At 38.0% G+C, this 18054-nt stretch overlaps 1 protein-coding gene across 1 annotated transcript in view; it reads right to left on the bottom strand.

Moving 5' to 3' along the window:
• The window catches only part of chrm3a (cholinergic receptor, muscarinic 3a), an 82609-nt gene that overhangs the window by 39457 nt on the left and 25098 nt on the right, over positions 1 to 18054 (bottom strand). Inside the window, exon 2 of the mRNA XM_085183018.1 lies at positions 17878 to 17992. The gene's annotated coding sequence lies outside the window, so the exon portion shown is untranslated. The remainder of the gene's footprint in view (positions 1 to 17877; positions 17993 to 18054) is intronic.

Here is an 18054-nt window from a genome sequence, read left to right on the forward strand (position 1 = left end):
CCGTGTTATGGCGGCGTGTGCGCCGCTTTTCCGGGAAGAGGAAGCGGCCGGGGTAAACAGCTGAGCCTCTGGCGCGGTAGCCTCCATTGAGCCGAGGTGGGAGGCGTAGCCGCGGTGCCGTGGCGAAGGTGGAGGTCCGGCGAATGAGGCGGCGGGTGTGTGAACGAGGAGCGGAGCGGCGAGAGGGGGAGCGGCCGAAACGCGGCATGAAACGTCCGCTCTCCGCGGCAAATGCTCCGGGGCAGGTGAGGCAGCAGGTGGGGGAACGCGGCGTCTCCGAGGCCCGCCCAGAGCCAGACGAGTCCCCTCGAAGACGTGTTCTCTCTCCGCGAAGAGCCGCTGTTTTCCCCTGACCACCTCTGCCCAACGGGAAAGCGCTGCCACCTGCCGCTCGTAGAGGTCCGAGTCCGCTGGGTCCCAATCGTGTCTTCGTGGCACGGGTCGTGTCATTCTGTCAGGGGTCGCGGAGTGGAGGCGAGGAAGAAGGAACCCAAACGCAGGACTCGCAGGTAGGTGAAGCTGGGTGATTTATTGTCGATGGAGTGAACACACAGAACAGAGGAAGGACATGGCTGGCTGGCTGGACGACTGACTGACTGAATGAATGAATGAATGAAGGAAGGACTGACTGACTGACTGACTGACTGACTGGCCGGCTGACCGAACACAGGCGGAAACAACAACATAACCTCAATGACACGACAAAGAACGAGTAGAAACGGAAGATTTAAATACACAGACTGATGAAGATGATAATGAGAGACCGGTGAGTACACAGCTGAACATAATCTGGCTAATGGCACGAGACGAGCTGACACAGGAACAAACAGGAAGTGAAACAGTGGCAAAATAAACTGAACATGACAAAACTGAAAGCACTGGGTCGATGACCCAGGAACCCTGACAGAATGATGACAGCACAATGCGACTGACACTGTTAAAGCATTGAATAGCATATTGGCCAACAAAAATAAGGAGGAAATATTAAGTGCTTAGTTTTCACAACTGGTGGTTGGCATAACAATCATAGTAATTATTGTTATTATTGACTGTGTTGATTAGTTTCTGGATTATTATGTGGACTGTTCAATTATAACCAACCACAAATTTATTATGGCATAAGTTAAAGAAAATCTAACCTTTATAAGAGTAACAAATAATAAATCCTATCAGACAACCTATTTTCAATAGATATGGAACAATCATGGAGAGGGGCTGGCGACATTTAGCATGAAAACAGCCAATTTAGGCATTTTTAACCTGGAAAATGTGTATGGAGCTGTAATGAACCGATTAACATCACTAATAGATCTAAATAAAAAAGGAAGAAATATGTAATAATATGTACAGCTATACTTGAGCCGTGTGTTTGTGCAAATGAATATTCCAAGTAGATGATTTTCATGAATAATTAAACATTTAAAAAGCCAGTTTCTAGTCTAGCCACAGATCAAGCATACCAGTAACCCAGCAGTGATGGCGATGACAGCAAATCTATTCAGGCACTTTTAAAGTTTCCATTTTCCTCTGACTAACTTTGATTTGTTTGTGGAATCCATAGGCAGGTATTCTATGGCGTTATTTTTGTGCCACTATTCTGAGCGCACGTAAAAAAAATTTGAGCGTACAAGTGTATTTTGAGGAGAAATTTATTTCAAGCGAAGAAAAGCTACATTTGAGGGAACAAAACTCATTGCTGCGTGCAAAAAATGTATTTCAGTGTTTGCTATTATCCATACACACACACACACACACACACACACTCGCTCAGTTTTTGCATTTGCGCTCGCTCGCAATGTGTTGCTCGCGCTCTCAACATTTCTGCCCGTGCGCGCTCAACTCTATACACTGTTATATTTGTGCAACAAAACCAGCCAATCACAGACTTGGATGCAAAAAAATCTGATTGGCTGTTTTCGTCTCCAATCAGCTCGAAATGACAAAATGCAATGTCCCAGAATCCATTTCGTCCAAAACTCAAACGAGGCAGTGGCGGAGGAACACAGAGTGGCGGAGTTTGAAATATTACTCTTTCTGGGTCACAAAATAAACTTTTAAGATATTTTCATGCGAGAATGGTGCTGTGTAAACTTCTAATATCTGCTCAATTTATCAAGACATCACATATTTGCACAAGTGCTCTAATGTTTTCTAATGATCTAATGATCAGCAAAGAGAATCCTTGTAGATCCTAATTTAATAAATTTTTAACAAAATAATAATTAAAAAAAGGAAAAAACATATACAAATACAGCAGGATAAAATACGTCGCATACTGCAGAACCCAGCCCATCCATCTTCACTAACTCAAGTTTATTTTCTCTCTCGCACTGTCAAATTACTGGAATTCCAATTACTTACAAAATTCTTTGCAAATGACAAGTGAAAATTGGATATGCATTATAGTTTATTTATTTATTTAGCTTCAGGCAAAATAGGGAAATTCTCCCTCTGTTGCTTTATCAATGTTTGGAGACATGGGGAGAGACACTCAGCGTGTGCAATCGCTTGTGCACCCACACACTAGCGGTGCCTCATAAAGGCATCTTAAGAGCCTATGGGAGCTCAGGCATAACACTTTCCATGCATACAGTTTGGAGAGAGAGGTAATGAGTTGAATTACTTTACTAAATGGAGGGGCCTGGTGCTCTGGTGTATAAAACAGTGGAGAGGTGACCTCATGGGCCCCAGCATTTTACTCTTTTGACTCACCCTGATGATGGAGAAGATTTAACTGGGATTTTATCAACAAGTTTAAAGAGACACAATTAAAAAAAAAAGAAAAACTAACCTGAATATGCAAGCTATTGAGTTATGCCGCATCTGTAAATAAGCCAATATTTATATTCATTAAATACAAATGCAAATTAGATTTTCTCGAGTTAAAGATCAATGTGTGGTGTTAAAAAATGTTTCGATTTTTTTTAATGTCACACACAATTACCCAGAAAATTTAGAGCATTTTATCCACTTCAGAAATGATGGACAACTGCCTGGCAGGGGAATAGATAGCTGGAAGCATTAACTTTGTAAGGTACATAATCATGCAAGGGACTGTCTTTCTGTAAAATCAAAGCTTTGCAAGTCACTTTAAAGAGTCGCATTAAGGTTTTAAACACGGCTTGACAAGATGGATGGAAAGTTAAACATGCAAGTTAATTGCTGTGAGCCAGAAAGACAGGTGATTCATCAACATAGATGTAGATAACATGACACAGTGGGCAGCAGACTAATTTACCAAGATCAATCACCCTGAGTCTCAAGCATGTAGCAAATTTCAGATTAAATTGTGTGTGTGAGAGACAGAGGGAAAAACTGTGGAACTTAATCATGTCCCTCACGAAAGCTAAATAATGAGTAATGGCAAATTACTTAAAACATTAAGCCTACTAGGTCGTACATGAGAAAATCTCTCAGGGTGATTATGTTAATGAGAGCAGATTTCCTTTCTCAGATGCTTCAAAGTAAAGCCAACACAGGTGGATTGATATTCCTGCTCAGAGCCAGTCAAAACAAAGAGGGCTGGAGGGTTAATGTGAGACCAGTTGCACTCAGTGTGTATGTGCGCAAGTGCCTGTGCTCGTGTGTTTATCCGAACGTTTCTCGGTCTCTGTGTGCATTTTTCATCAGGGTGAGATCCAAGTGCCTGCAGATGCTGGTGCCATTTGCTCCCCTGACAATCAAAGGCCACTGCAGAATGGCAGTTCCTCAGAGACCTGATTTACAGGCAGTTTACCTGTATGCCACTATTACTGGAATGTGCAATATGCTCTACCCCTGTGGCAGAAAATTGACATGAAGGGAATTTTTTTTCCACAAGGAGGCAAGGACAGAAAAATACTATAAGCAGCTATTCTGTTTGGTCTTGAAATATGTCACAGGACTCATTGCTTGTGAGCATAGACATTGCTGTTGATCATTGTCTTCCACATTTTACCTACTAAAAACATATACTCTTTCCTGTGCAAGAGATTGGCATTTGAATACAGTTTAGAAATGTCGAAATGCATCAGTGACATTATGAGCTAGAATACAGTACAGAGCGGTAACTGTTAAGTTTATATATACTGCTCAAGTGAGAAGATACAAGCCAAAACTAGTACTGAAGATAGGCTTGATATGAAGACAGGATTACACAGTGATGTGAAAAAAGAAAGTTTTTGCAGTCAAAAATCCAGTACAACTTAGGTACTCGTAGGATAACTAGTAGACAGGTCCTGCAAATCAAATGCAATTGATTAACTGTCTTTCAGCAAGTGTTACAGCCTCAATAAATCCAAAAGGTTTTGGCAGTTTTCTGGTCTGGAGCATTCAGATGTATGTGAAGACAATGCCATAACAATCCCATGAGTAGAGATTGCAGAGAATTCACCTCAAGGTCAGAACATGCAATGGTCAGAGAAAATGCAAAAACTCCAAAAGCTACATTTTAAACTCTATAGGCCTCAGTTAGCAAGGCAAACGTTACACTTCGCTACGGTACACTTAGAAAAAGACTCAATAAGTATGAGTTGCTTGGAAGAGTTGTCTAAAATCAATATAGCAGCACAACTTAGGTTTGCCCATTTACATCTGAATAAGTCCCAAGACTTTAAGAACAATGTCCTTAGGAAAGTTCAAAGAGGAAATGTTTGGCCACAATGTGGCTCACATTTGTCAAAATCTAAACACAGCACAATCATCTCACCTCACACCAACTGTCAAGCACAGTGGTGGAGGGATGATGGTGTGGGCTTGCTTGGCACCTGGATAGAACTTGGTAGTCCTGATCATTGTCCTGCTTCATGTCATGCAACAGGACAATGATCCCAAGCACACCACAACAGAATGGCTAATGAAAGATTTAGAATAGCTCAGCCAAACTCCAGACTGTAATGTTGTGGTGGGACCTTAAGAGAGCTTTACATAAATGAATGACTGTAACTTTGAAATGTTTAGTACAAATAATTTAAAATGAAAATGAAAAAAAACAAACAGACAGTGATATTGCAGATAAATGCTATCAAATCTTTCCAGATACTGTTTTCTCCAAGTATGTATTCAAAAATAGATATAGTATTATACATTTATCATTATAGAGGTCAATTGAGACTCTGCAGGGATAATGGCTTTTTTAAAAGGCAGACATTTTGTTAAATTAAGTGACCCCAGGTAAGGCACCTCTAACATACAAGGTTAATGGAAAAAACATCGGCACAACGAAGCAGCTACTGGAGTCAGGGTTATTTGCACTTTTTCACACCAGTGAACCTCCTTTTCCAATAAGAAGGTTGAGATACTGACACAATCTTTGACATTTACACTCATCAACTTGTTGCCCAATTGATCACAGCAAAGGCCACTTAATTTCAGCACATATGACATATAGGCCAAACAGTATTTTCTTTTTCATTCGGCTTATTACAAATGATCTTAACAGCAGATATGCCCCTTGACTGAAGGCATTTGCCAGTATCCATCGCTCTCAAGGAGCTTTTTTTTTTTTTGCACTGTTATATTTCAAAGCATTGACTCAAAGCCAGCAATAAATAAAAAAGAGAAACTAAGAGAATGACAGCAGTACAATAAATGGCCTAAATGTACGTCATGGAGAAATGCATCCGTCCCAATTGCATTGCTGATTCTGGCACAGATTAGCATAGCCTGTAAAGAATTGCTGATATCACTAAAACAGGCTATACTAATTAAAGCCAGAATCATCAATTCAGATCTTCAGACACCTTGACCCCTAAAAATGGAAGAGAGGTTTGGTTCCAAGTGAGGCTGAAGTTGGAAACAAATCAAACGTTAGCATCGGAAAGTGAATAGATAAATGGAGGATAAAAGAAAAGCACACAAGGAATTGGATGTTTTAGTGGTATAAAAATATAGAGAATAACAACTTCAAAGTTAAAGGTGACAATGTGCCCTCATCACATAAAATAAAAAGATTCTTAGCTTCTGTCCTGTCAAGGAAAAAGGGGAATTAAACATTTTTTTTAATATGCTTGCCCCTGTGAGTTTTCAACAGATGGTAAATTTCAGCTTAGAGCAGCACAGAGGTGGAGAAAAAGACTGCTCAACAGGAATGAAGGTCCCTTGTTCTATAGGCAGTCATTATCAAACAGAAGTCATAATTTGGTGCGGCAGCAATTCCGATACTGGGAATTATACCGCACAAAATGCATAAAACAGAACTAGATTGTTAATGATACCCTTCAGAAAATGGATGGCCTGGCAAAACAGAAATAAAGGGAGTGTAAGGGGAACAGAAACAGAAAAATTCAATCCAAGGAAAAAGTTAGGAAGTTCCAAATGAAAACAGTGCTGGGTTTTTTAGATTTGCAGAATATAAATTTTATTTTCTGACCTCTGCTTAACTCAAGAATACCAAGAGTAAACTAAGCAAAATCAAAGCTGAATTTCCTTAACAGCTGAACAGAACAATGAACAGGCTGATATGGCACCTTCGAATGATGAAGGTGCTATATCGCCTTTGACTCTGAGACTTAAATGACAAACAGATGGCATTCCTTGTGTTCGGTTTGGATTTCTCTTTGAAACCTTTGACAATCACAGTGCTATGTTCTGCCAACTAGTCAACCTCTCCTTCTGTTCCTCAGTTATGACATTTAATAATGGTCAGACAATGTTCCTGCAGAATATTATGTCACAATAAAGCTGACCTTTGACCTTGTCACTTCATAAAAATTAAGAAGTGACATATTTTTGTGAGGCAGTAGTGACCATGACCTCTGACCCCTAAAATCGGATTATTTCTTTATTTAAGTGACGTTTTTTAAAAAACATTGGGAAATATGAACTTCCAGACATACCATGGCTGTAACACACATAATAAAAATGTGTGGGAGACATAATAAAAATTGACACTCAGAATATTTTGCTCAGAAGTTTCAACTTTTTCCATCTATCGGTGGCTTAGATAATGTGGAAGATGAAATAATTCCTCATCATAATGATACAAAGCCGGGAAGGAAACAGGGTAAAGTTTACTGATTCATCACCATGGCGCTACAACACATACCTAGATTTCTATCACTGATGAGAAGAGGAAACATTCCTAAGGGGTTGTGTAAACCAAATAACAAACTCCTAAGACACAAGTTCAAAAGAGAAAAGGGAAGAAAAAAAGTGCTCATTTTGACAATTCTATTTACCTTTAATTAGTAATTTCAGAGATGCTAGAAGTTCATATTTGGACAGATAAGAAACATTGCTGTTTGAAACCTGCTCAGTTTTTTCCTTCTTTTTTTGCCAAAAAGTTATGAAGATAAGTGGATTACAAAGAAATATAAACTCAAGCACAAATATAAGTTATGGAGCCTACTTTTTTCATTTATGTGTAGCTTACATACAGCAGCCCATCTCCATTCACATTGAGTCAAACACTGTTGTTATCACACTTGCTGGTGCCTGGTTTAAGGCAACAGGGAATTTCACTCCAAAACGGTCAGAAAGAGATCTTGGCAAAAGACTCCTTTGCATCCCATTTAAAAAGCTGCATTTTTTAACTTTTAATGATCCGAAGTCCCATATTTGTAGATTTTACTGCCTAGACAGCCTAGCGAGAAACATAAAGCTCAAAAACATGACATGAACCACAAGCGTCCTGGATGACAAACCTGTAACTTACTTCACTGCCGCTGCTACAGCCTCCTAATTTGGACTTGCTCGCTCGAAGATGATCATTATCCTTGGCGTCTTACATTGCCAGTGTTTCAAGGCACCAACACAAATGGATGTGCATATCTCTTTGATACCAGCAGCATATGACAAAATATCAGTATTTGTCACCCTGGGACGAGAGCATGCTGGGAGATGAAAAATATCTGGACTGAAATGGTTGAATAACCAACCAAAAGGTCAGGTTTTTGAAGTAGGTGTGATTCCATGCTGTTGTGTTCCCGGTAATAACACTTATGCTTACTTGGCAGTTGTACTGATCTAGCAGCAGAAATCTAAGACAAGATCAAACATACATCAGCAGGTCACATACTGTACACAGCACAGCAGGCACAGCATCTGTAAAGACCATCACTATAATTAGAGAATCAGGAGAGAAAGTGTAATGCATAATATTGTCAAGTGAGTTAATCTCTCTTATGTTGCAGTCTGGTGTTGCTTCCAGCTGACATCACGGAGAAGCTTACTCAGTACTAAGAAAATAATGTCATCCCACAGCTGGGCTTATACGGTACCATCAACACATCCTTTATTTTATTTTCATCACTGTGGTGTGTTCATGCTACAGATGCCAATAAAATTGTGGTAATGGAATTTTAGAACATCTAGTTCAGGGTTCTGCGTAGCATTTGTAATTTACAATTGCCAGGTAATGTTTCAAATGTTTCAAACAGCTTAACACTAAACACAAATGGTTTCTGTGCAGTTTACAAGATAGAAATGCAGTCTCTGTACCAATGACAAGTGTGACAACTTCACTCACAAAGACAGAAAGAAAAATATGAAAGACAAAAGCGGAAGATGAGAGATTATTTTCAAAGGTATTGACAGCTAACTTACATATGGTAACCGGGAAATTTGAAGCTTAGGTAAGGTTAATATTTTCTGCATGCTGCACAGCTACATTGGATTGGATTCACCTATCTGCCAGATCCCACTTTGACCTCTGATATTAATGAAGCTAAACACTTGGTTAGAAAAAATAATCCAAATTGATTAAGAAGGAAAATCTAATTGAAACCCAGAAACTCACCTTTTTCGTCTCCCAAATACATTTCGGCAGTGTGCATCAACAAACTGTATTGCCTTGTTCCACTCAGTAGTTTTTACTGTTAAAACCACTTCCAATCTGAATGAAGTAATTCTCACCCAGTACAAGTGCCCTTTTCTTCCCTTTAAACTGCTTTTAAAATGGTTGCTGTGTGTGTATTTCAGAACTGGGACTACAAAAAGAATTTTAAAATGACAACTTACAATAAAATTAAACTATGTTTTTATGTAAGCAAGCTAAACAATATACCAGGTATCTTAGAGCAAACTGCAAGGTAACCTGCAACCTGTAAAAAGTTCATACTAAAAGAAGTTTGAAGTTGTTGTTTTTTTTTAATATGTTCAAGCTATACAGATACTATAGCTTACAAAAGGCCAGTATGTAGAAGGTATCTATTAAAATTCCTGGAGTGGATCTATTAAATATTTCAAATGTGTGCAGATGTTAAAGCATTGGTACTGTCAATGCATTCACTGCCTACAGAATGACTTGTTGACTGAAGAACGGCACAACTCAAAAACCCAGCATAAAACTATACTTATGCCACAGGAGAAATGATAGAGAGATACATCTGGACACTGTCTCCAGTAGGTACGGGAGTCTGTGTGCTCTGGCTACTGAAATGGGAAGAATCATAAAAGCTTTAAGCTTTGTGTAAAGAGAACAAGGGGGAAAAAGGGAGTTTCTGAAAAAGAAATCACCATAAAAATTTTTTCTCAAGTTTCATTCACTTTGGTAATACTTGTACTGTTTCCCCTTTAATTTTAACTTGGACAGAATGGGCAGAAAAAAGAGTGGGTGGATATGGCAAAAGAAAAGAGGACAGCTGTGCTGCTGTCAATTAACCAAAACTTATATACCTCACAAAAAGGTATTTAAATACTGCTAAAAGCCTTCTTAAAACTGATCCTCAGACTTTTTAATATATTATATCCATTATTTTATTACAAACTAAATGTGCTGCAGTAACAAATAACTACAGCTGACCAAATACTAGGAGCATGCAAGGGACATTTCTTCCACACTGAAGTTCAAGATTGTTCAGATAAAAGTGTCGTTTTGGTATGTTTCCTTTTCTACTCTAGTCAGCAGTACAGGAGATAAGAAACATTTTTCAAAAAGTAAAGTCTTTCACAGAAAGCTGGTGGGTATTGCAAAGGAAAACTGTGAGGACAGCTGTGACACTTTGTATTAAACTTCATACTTGAAGGACACTCTTCTTTGGATGTTGGCTGCCCTTTTTTCCTTTCTCAGTCAAAATTATCCTTAAATTTCCTAGATAACGTTTAGGTCCAGGCTCTTGGGAGGCCAGTCCATGACAGATAGTGTTTGATTGTGTGTGTGTTTTTTATCCAGTCTTGATTTACTGCAATGACAGTGTGTTTAGTATCGTTGTCAAGCTGATAAATGAAGCTGTTGCCAATCAGATGCTTTCCAGATGGTATTGCCTGTTGGTTTAAAATATGACTGTATTTTTCTGTGTTAATCATTCCTTGTATCTTGAAATGATTCCCAACACCACTGGCTGAAATTCAGCCAAAACCATTACAGAGCTTCCACTGTGTTTTGCAGATGGCTGTTCTATCTCTCTCCTCACCTCCACTGTACAAAGGTTTGAACAAAATTTCTAATTTGGATTCATTACTCTATAAGATCCATTGCCACTGATTTGCAGTCCACTTTTTGTGTAATTTGGCCATCCTCTGCATTTTCTCTCAGTTTCCCTTTCTGAAGAAAGAGTTCTTGACAGTCATCCTTGCACTGAGACCATTTCTGTGGAGGCTTTGACTAACAGTTGATCGATCAATGGAGGGCTCAGATGGATCTCTTAGGTCCTGTGGCAGGTATTTTGTATTTTTTTATGAAGGACATAACTTTCAAATACTGTTCACCTGCTACTGAAAGTTCTAGTTTCTAGGCCTGGTCCTTCTTCTTTTGTTCTCCACTTGCCAATATACACCATGCTGAAATATGCCATTTTCATCTTTGAGAATGCTCTTTTTATTTTAGAACACATTTTATACTCTCAGTAAAAAATGCTGCATGTTACGTGCAGACTCACCACTGGTCCATATCTTGAGTTATGTGTCTTTTTTTATACTCGAATGGACGGTGTTGTGTGTTCTTAATGACCACTGATAAGTGGCTCAACAAAAACAGTTAAAAACAGCATTCTTCTGAAAAAGGTCACGTAGAAGGACTGAATAGAAATTAACTGAAAAAGCACCCGATGTCTAAAGAGAAACTTCAAAAGACCGTCAGAGAAACACAAGAATATCTGGCTATATGAAAGCCAGAAGGCAAAGAAATAAGAGGTGGCTCGAGCCTTTTTGCACACTACTGTACTCCATCAAATGTACTGAGCGAGAGTATAGCTGCAAGACAAGTAATATAAGGCTTAGGGTAACAAAAAGGTGATAATGAAATCTTTTTTATCTAATGGAAAAAGTGCCTGAAAAGCATAATAACTAGCCAAACAGCTTCTAAACAGGTTTACAAGATTAGTGAAAGCATAAGACTTGAGATCTTTTTGAAATAGAAAAAAACACTACACTGAAAACACAAATCTCTGTGGGGCAAACATACTGACAGAAAGAGGCAGTAATTGGAGCCAAAGCTGGATTTGGACAAAGCAATCAGTGAATGAAGTGGTAAAGTGCAGGAATGGGACTTGGCTAAAGGGTTATGCAATATGGCTGGAAACCAAAAAGGACTCATTACGTGCATCATGCTAGGTGCCATAATTGACTAAAACCTCAGTGGATGAGTTACTGGGTTGGGGTTAGGAAATAAACATAATAGGAGATAAAAAACATCACATGCATCCAAAAAAAAAAAAAAAAGCCAATCACTCTGCTGTAGTACACTTAACTGGGAATGATACAGCACTCAGTCTCAACATGCACCTCTAAGCCTTTGCTTATGTACCATGCCAGCTTCTTTAATCTGTCCCCTGGGGCTTCACCTCATACCAACAGGGACACTCCATCTCAGTGTCCTCTAAAGCAGACAATACATATAACCCAAATATGTGTTGGGTTTTTTTGTTTGCTTTTTTGTTTTTACTATATCGTGGTCTGGTTTAATACGTTCTGATTAACTAATAATAACATCTTTTTCAGTTACCTTTCTCACTCACTATGCGTTAATAGACCTCTCGGGCACTTTGGCCCCTCCCTGAGCCTGGTTCTGCCGGAGGTTTCTTCCTGTTAAAACTGAGTTTTTCCTTCCCACTTTTGCCAAAATGCTTGCTCATAGGGGGTCACATGATTGTTGGGCTTTTCTCTGTATGTATTATTGTAGGGTCTACCTTACAATATAAAGTGCCTTGAGGCGACTGTTGTTGTGACTTGGCGCTATATAAATACAACTGAAAATTGAATTGAACATAAAAATGCAGAGTAAGTATTCCAGTGCATATATACAAAGTGACAGGTAAATAGTAGAAATTTAAAAAGCAGTTTCCATGCTTCTGTTTCAACATGATTTAGCAGAGTTATTGTATTTCTCAAGTGATGTGATTGGTATTTGACTTTCAGTGTGGGGGACAAAAATGCTGGCGAAGTCCTTTCCAAGCTGTCCGGTCCCAAGAGAGCCAATTTCAAAAACAGCGCTTTGAAATGTATCGGATCATTATTTAAATTGAATTCCATCCACTTGGATGGCATCATTTGCATTTATATACACAGATACACTGTTAAGGAAAAATGGGCTTCCTATTTGCCAGAGATAAAGAGTTTTTAAGCAAAGTGAAAACAACAATCACTACAGTGTTTCAAAATGCCCTAATCCTACTGTCGCCAAGTATCATCAAATCTTTGTGTGGACAGAGCTTAGCACAAGTGTGTGTGTGTGTGTGTGTGTGTGTGTGTGTGTGTGTGTATTTATTAGAGATTTCCTAACTCTTAACTTAGTGAGAGATTATTCTTTAATTGCAAATACGAGCTCCTGAGAACTGCAGCTGAATACCAAATAGGTTTTTATAATGTTTGAAGTATTGTAGTACAGAGCCCACTAGCTAATGAAGTCCCAATGGAATGGTTTCCCTAACTATAATTCACCTTTTGTTCTCACAAATGCTTCATCAGTTCCCCAGATCAAGTTAGGATATGCAACAACACATGGTGGATAGATTACACCAGAAACTAAATAAATATATATAGTGTGGCTTCAAAAATGGAATCAATGGTACATTTTCGTAAAAATAATTGACATATGCTATACAACAAACAGAAATAACCAAATAATTTATTTATTATGAATTAATTATTTAATATGTTCTGTCATTTATCTTAACCTCCTAAGACCCAAACTCTTCCACGGCATGCATTTTTAATTTCTCTTTGATATCTGGGCATATTGGGACCTGATGAATGTAAAAACAAAGAATTACCAGATTTTTTTTTTACCCGATTTTTGTTTCTAAGAAAAATCAGAGCCACATATGAGGATATTCATTTAAAATTTTGATAGAACAGTAGCAGTATAATGTCCTCGTAAGTGGATATCAGGCCATTGTTGAGCAAAATTTATTATTTTGGTCTAAATAACCCAAAATGTGATGGTCCTAGGAGGTTAAGGATTTCTTGTAGAGCATATATTGGTGAAGCAATAATTACTGCTCAGGTCTTATGACAAAGGACATAAAGTTAAAAACAATGAAGCAATCCAACTTTTTGCTAGAAAACTGATTTTGTCAGGTGACCAGTTAGTATAGGGTACATATCTGAAGCTTTTTTGAATTTCAATGAAGCTCTGTTTTTTTTTTTTTAAATCCCCAGTGACCTTTTAAATTACTAGTTTTGGATAAACAAAACTCAAAGCACTTTAAACCATAGTGATTACAATCTGCCACCATAGATTGTGCATGTCCAATAAAATCTAACAAAGAGACAAATTTCTGAGATGGATGAAATGAAACAAACTGAGACAAACACATTACTTTAGACAGGTAATGATATTCTAAGAAATGAGGTGACAGAAATGGTTTATCTGTGCCTTCCTACACAGTCACAAATGTGTTTGTCCATATCTCTTGTATAACCACGTCCATGCCTCCTGTTACTCCAAACCCAAATTAAATGCACGCTGACTGAATCCTATCCAGTGCTTGAGTGCTTTTAACCACATTTGCTGTTGGAACCACCCTCACAGATGTGCTGCTTGGTGACAAACCCACTGTAAACCCACTGAACTCTTCATAGCATTTACACTGCATGCATGCACCATTTCATTAGTGATAAATGAGCCTTGCCTTTGGCCAATTAATGCTTTTTTAAAATGTTTGCTTGATTTTCATGTTTTTTGGGGTGTTTTTTGTGTGTGTTTATTTCACTTATAGCGATTGCATGGATTGTAGCCTGAGGTATCTACTGTCAAATGAATGCAAGTCTGATATCTATCATTGGTTCAGTGAGAGACCAGATTTCCATTAAGAGTCAACCTCACCCAAGGCTACATCATTTGATGCAAACTTTTCAGGAGAAGATAAGGTTATATTTTATCAGAAAAAGTTCTGCAGCACTATGCACCAAATAGATAATATTATCACAACCTATCATCCCTATGTAATTTATACTCAGGGGTTGGACTTCATTACTTTTATAGTTTTTTTTATCACAGTTTTTTTTTTTTTAGTTTATTGTCTTTATTTACAAAACAACAAGACTTACTCAAGCTCTTTTCTAATGTCAGGTCACAAGCTACTGTAATTCAAAGGTTTTATCACCAGTTTGAAGTCAGTGAATAGATAAAGCTGCACATACATAGTTAAAATAATACACTGATGATAAAGGAACTGCATAAAGCATTTTTTTTACTCTGAGCAATAGGCTTTCGACTACAACCCCCGTTTACACTTTTATACAGCACTTTTTTATTGTGACACACACACACCAGGAGCAACTTGGGGATCAATATCTCGCACTATGATACTTCAACATGAAGACCGAACGAGCTTATTATTATACAACCTACCTAAAATGCTACTTCCTTAGCATTTTTTTTGCAGAAGTTTTTGCTATTAGCAAAGAATAAATAACAGAAATAATTGTCACTAATGTAACTTGAGACCACACAACCGAAATACCAGCCTCTCCACTTATGAATCCAACACAAATATTCATTTCATTTGTCAAGTGACAGCCTGTCGCCCTCTTTGTGACACTTGTACTTTGCCTTTAACAACATTTTTGGGGTTCTTTTTTTAAAAGCAAATCTTGATCCAATTAAATTACATGCATACTGCTTTTCCCAAGCAATGCTGCCTATTCACATTGCACCTTATTAAGCATCACATTTATTATTGTACATCTAAGTATTGGTAGAAGCATTTGTGCTTTTGCATTGTGGTTGTTGTCATCTGCCAAATGTCATTATTATTACAGCTGATTATTTTTTACTGTCTTGTGTGTGCTGATATTTTGTTTTTGCAGATAATAACTTACAGATGTTGAGCAACTGCCACTGAGGACTGCTAACCTACATGGTCCTTCACAAAAGCAAAGTGTCTTGATTGTGCATCTAAATTAAGATCAAGCGCACTTCACCATCATTTTTACACGGGTAGTTTAAATTTAGTAGTCTACAGAGATCTCAACAATTAGATATATTTTTTCAAATTTGGATAAATATTTTTGAATAATCATAGTTGTTATAATAGCCCACAAAAATGCCAAAACCAAAAATATATTGATCTTATTAACAAGCACCAACTGTGTTTTAATCAGCAGCTGAAAACATTTAGCAACAAAGCTGGTAAGTTTAAATGTTTTAATGAATTGCATGATAGTAACTGGTTGGTAATAAAATTTGGTGTCACTAGGATTTAAAAATTCATTATGACCTTATATTGTATTGCAATGTAGTTGGTCTGAGAAAGAACATGGGATCTGCTTTCAGGTTTTTGAAGGTCTAGGCTGTGACAGGAGGCTTCAGCCAATCACAGGTCTTTTCAGATTGAATTAGCCGAGTTCATGAATAATAATTTACTCAGGAAAGGCTCAGTTTTTGTAGTTCTGCCTTTGTACGCCACAACAGTTGACTATAAATCGCACAATCCAGATGTGATCGAAGTGACGACTTTCTGCTTTTACTCAAGGTGTTTTAATTGCATTTTTATTAACTATTCAGGAATTAAAGTGAGTTTTATCCATGGCTATTAGACTCATATTAATGTAGCTCCTCAGGCAGGACTAATCAGAGCCTTCCTAGGCAGGCTTGCAGGATAATACCGGATCATGCTGTTTTGATTGACTGGAAGAAAGAGTTCTCCTACCACTTCATTATACCTCTATACCTCATGAGAAGTCATCTGCACACATGATTTCTTTTAACTAAAATCTACAAGAGGTGACACTTTTGATAAACTAGAAAATAAGAACTCAAGTAGCAGCTGTGGGGGGCTGTACTTGGTGGAAATGATGCTTTGAGCTAAATTCTACCATCAGCATGGTACTGTAACATTCTCATAGTCAGCTATGAGCCTCTGTACACCACCACACATGGGTTTTAAATCAAACCACTGAGATGTGATTGAAGTGAAATCTTCCAGCTTTAATTCAAGAGGTTTTACAAAACTTCTGCAGCTGTGTAGGAATTGGAAAAAAAATTATACATAGTGGCCCATTTTCAGAATTGCCTTTTATATTTAATCACTACAATTTTAAATATGAGTCCCAAGTAGATGTTGGTGCAAGTGAGGAAGGCCTTCATTAGGCTGAAAGAAAAAAAACGACAACAAATTTAAACAAATCAGATAAATACCAAAAATTTTAGGCATAGCCAAATCAATAACTTGGTAAATTCTTAAAAAGAATGAACTCACTGGCCAACTCCGCAACACCAAAAAGTCCAAAAGACCAAAGAAGTAGAAGACCAAAAGACAGTAGAAGATAACAGAATTATTTTTATGGTTAAGTAAAACAAATTTATAACATCTAATCAAGTCAAAGGGAAGGGGAACTCCAGGGGAAGTAGGAACGTCCTTGTCAGAGTGAGCAATAAAGAGGCACCTTTGTTAATGTAAATACAGAGTTTACAACAAGGAGCAAACCACTGGTTATACTCAAGAAAAAGAAAGACATTTCTGAAAAGAAATCTCTGGGCAGATTAACTTGTACCAGAATGAAGGGAAGAGATTGAGGAGGACACAAACTGCTTGTGATCCAAAGCATACCACAATATCTGTCATACATAATCGAGGCAATGTTATGGCATGGGCATGTATGGCTGCCAGTGGAAGCGGGTCACTAGTGTTTATTACTGCTGTTACTATTGATAGAAGCAGCAGGATGAATCTTGGAGTGTAGAAGGCTATACTCTCTCCTCAGATTCAGACAAATGTTGCAAAACTGATCAGACAGCACTTCACAGTGCAAATAGTGATAATGACCCAAAGTGACAGTTAGTTAGTTTTGAGCCTCTAAAAACAGGAAACTATGCATAAAGTTGCTCTAATGAATAAACAGTGAATGCAGGTCTTTTTTGTAAAAACCCCTGAATTAAAGCTAACAGCTAAACACTAGTGTACAGAGGCAAAAATACAAAAATTCTGTCTCTGTTCAACAAATTATAGACCTAACCGTATAATAAGTTCACACAGGAAGTGAGACCACTGGTGAAATGGGTTGAGTAGAGGGCTGCCAAAAGAATAAGTATAAGCCATATGGCTATGCTCATTTGCTCAGAAGGGCTTAAAACGCTCAGGGGGAAGAAAGAGCTGCAGGAGGAGTGCTCACACACACTAATACAACCTGCATTGTGTCTCTTTTTCTAAATGATACTAAAAAAAAAAACAGATTTAGTCATAAAAGAAAAATGTACAATTTTAATTGGGAAATGACATTTTTTTTGCACTTAAACCTTTTTTGCAGACCAAAAGGAACAATTTTAAGCATAGCTCATTCAATCAGCACTTTATGGTGCTAGAAAAAAAATCAAAAAGAAAAAAAACATAAATCCATGCTGAGCTTTTTTCCTAAAAAGGTAGTAAATATAAAACTGTACAATTTTTTTATGTCTTCTGTTTTAGAGGACTTAATTTAAATGTCTAAAACAAACTTTTGCATTAAGCAGCAGGTCAGCTAACACGTGAGGAAGATGGTGTCATGGGCCAACAGGAGATTCTCTCACTTTTAACTCACCAAATAATTTGTGGAGGTGAAATTCCTGGAGGTCACCTTTCAGCAGAGTGCCTTTTGGTGTCCATGCTGTGTACTGGGGGTGCACGATTATCCTCCTCCAGCCGGATCATGGCGTCTGGAAGGCAGACAGGGAGCAGGGGGCAGAAATAAGGACAGGAAACAAGATAATGTGTTAAA

This window comes from Neolamprologus multifasciatus, chromosome 13 (assembly GCF_963576455.1).
Source record: "Neolamprologus multifasciatus chromosome 13, fNeoMul1.2, whole genome shotgun sequence".
NCBI lineage: Eukaryota > Metazoa > Chordata > Actinopteri > Cichliformes > Cichlidae > Neolamprologus > Neolamprologus multifasciatus.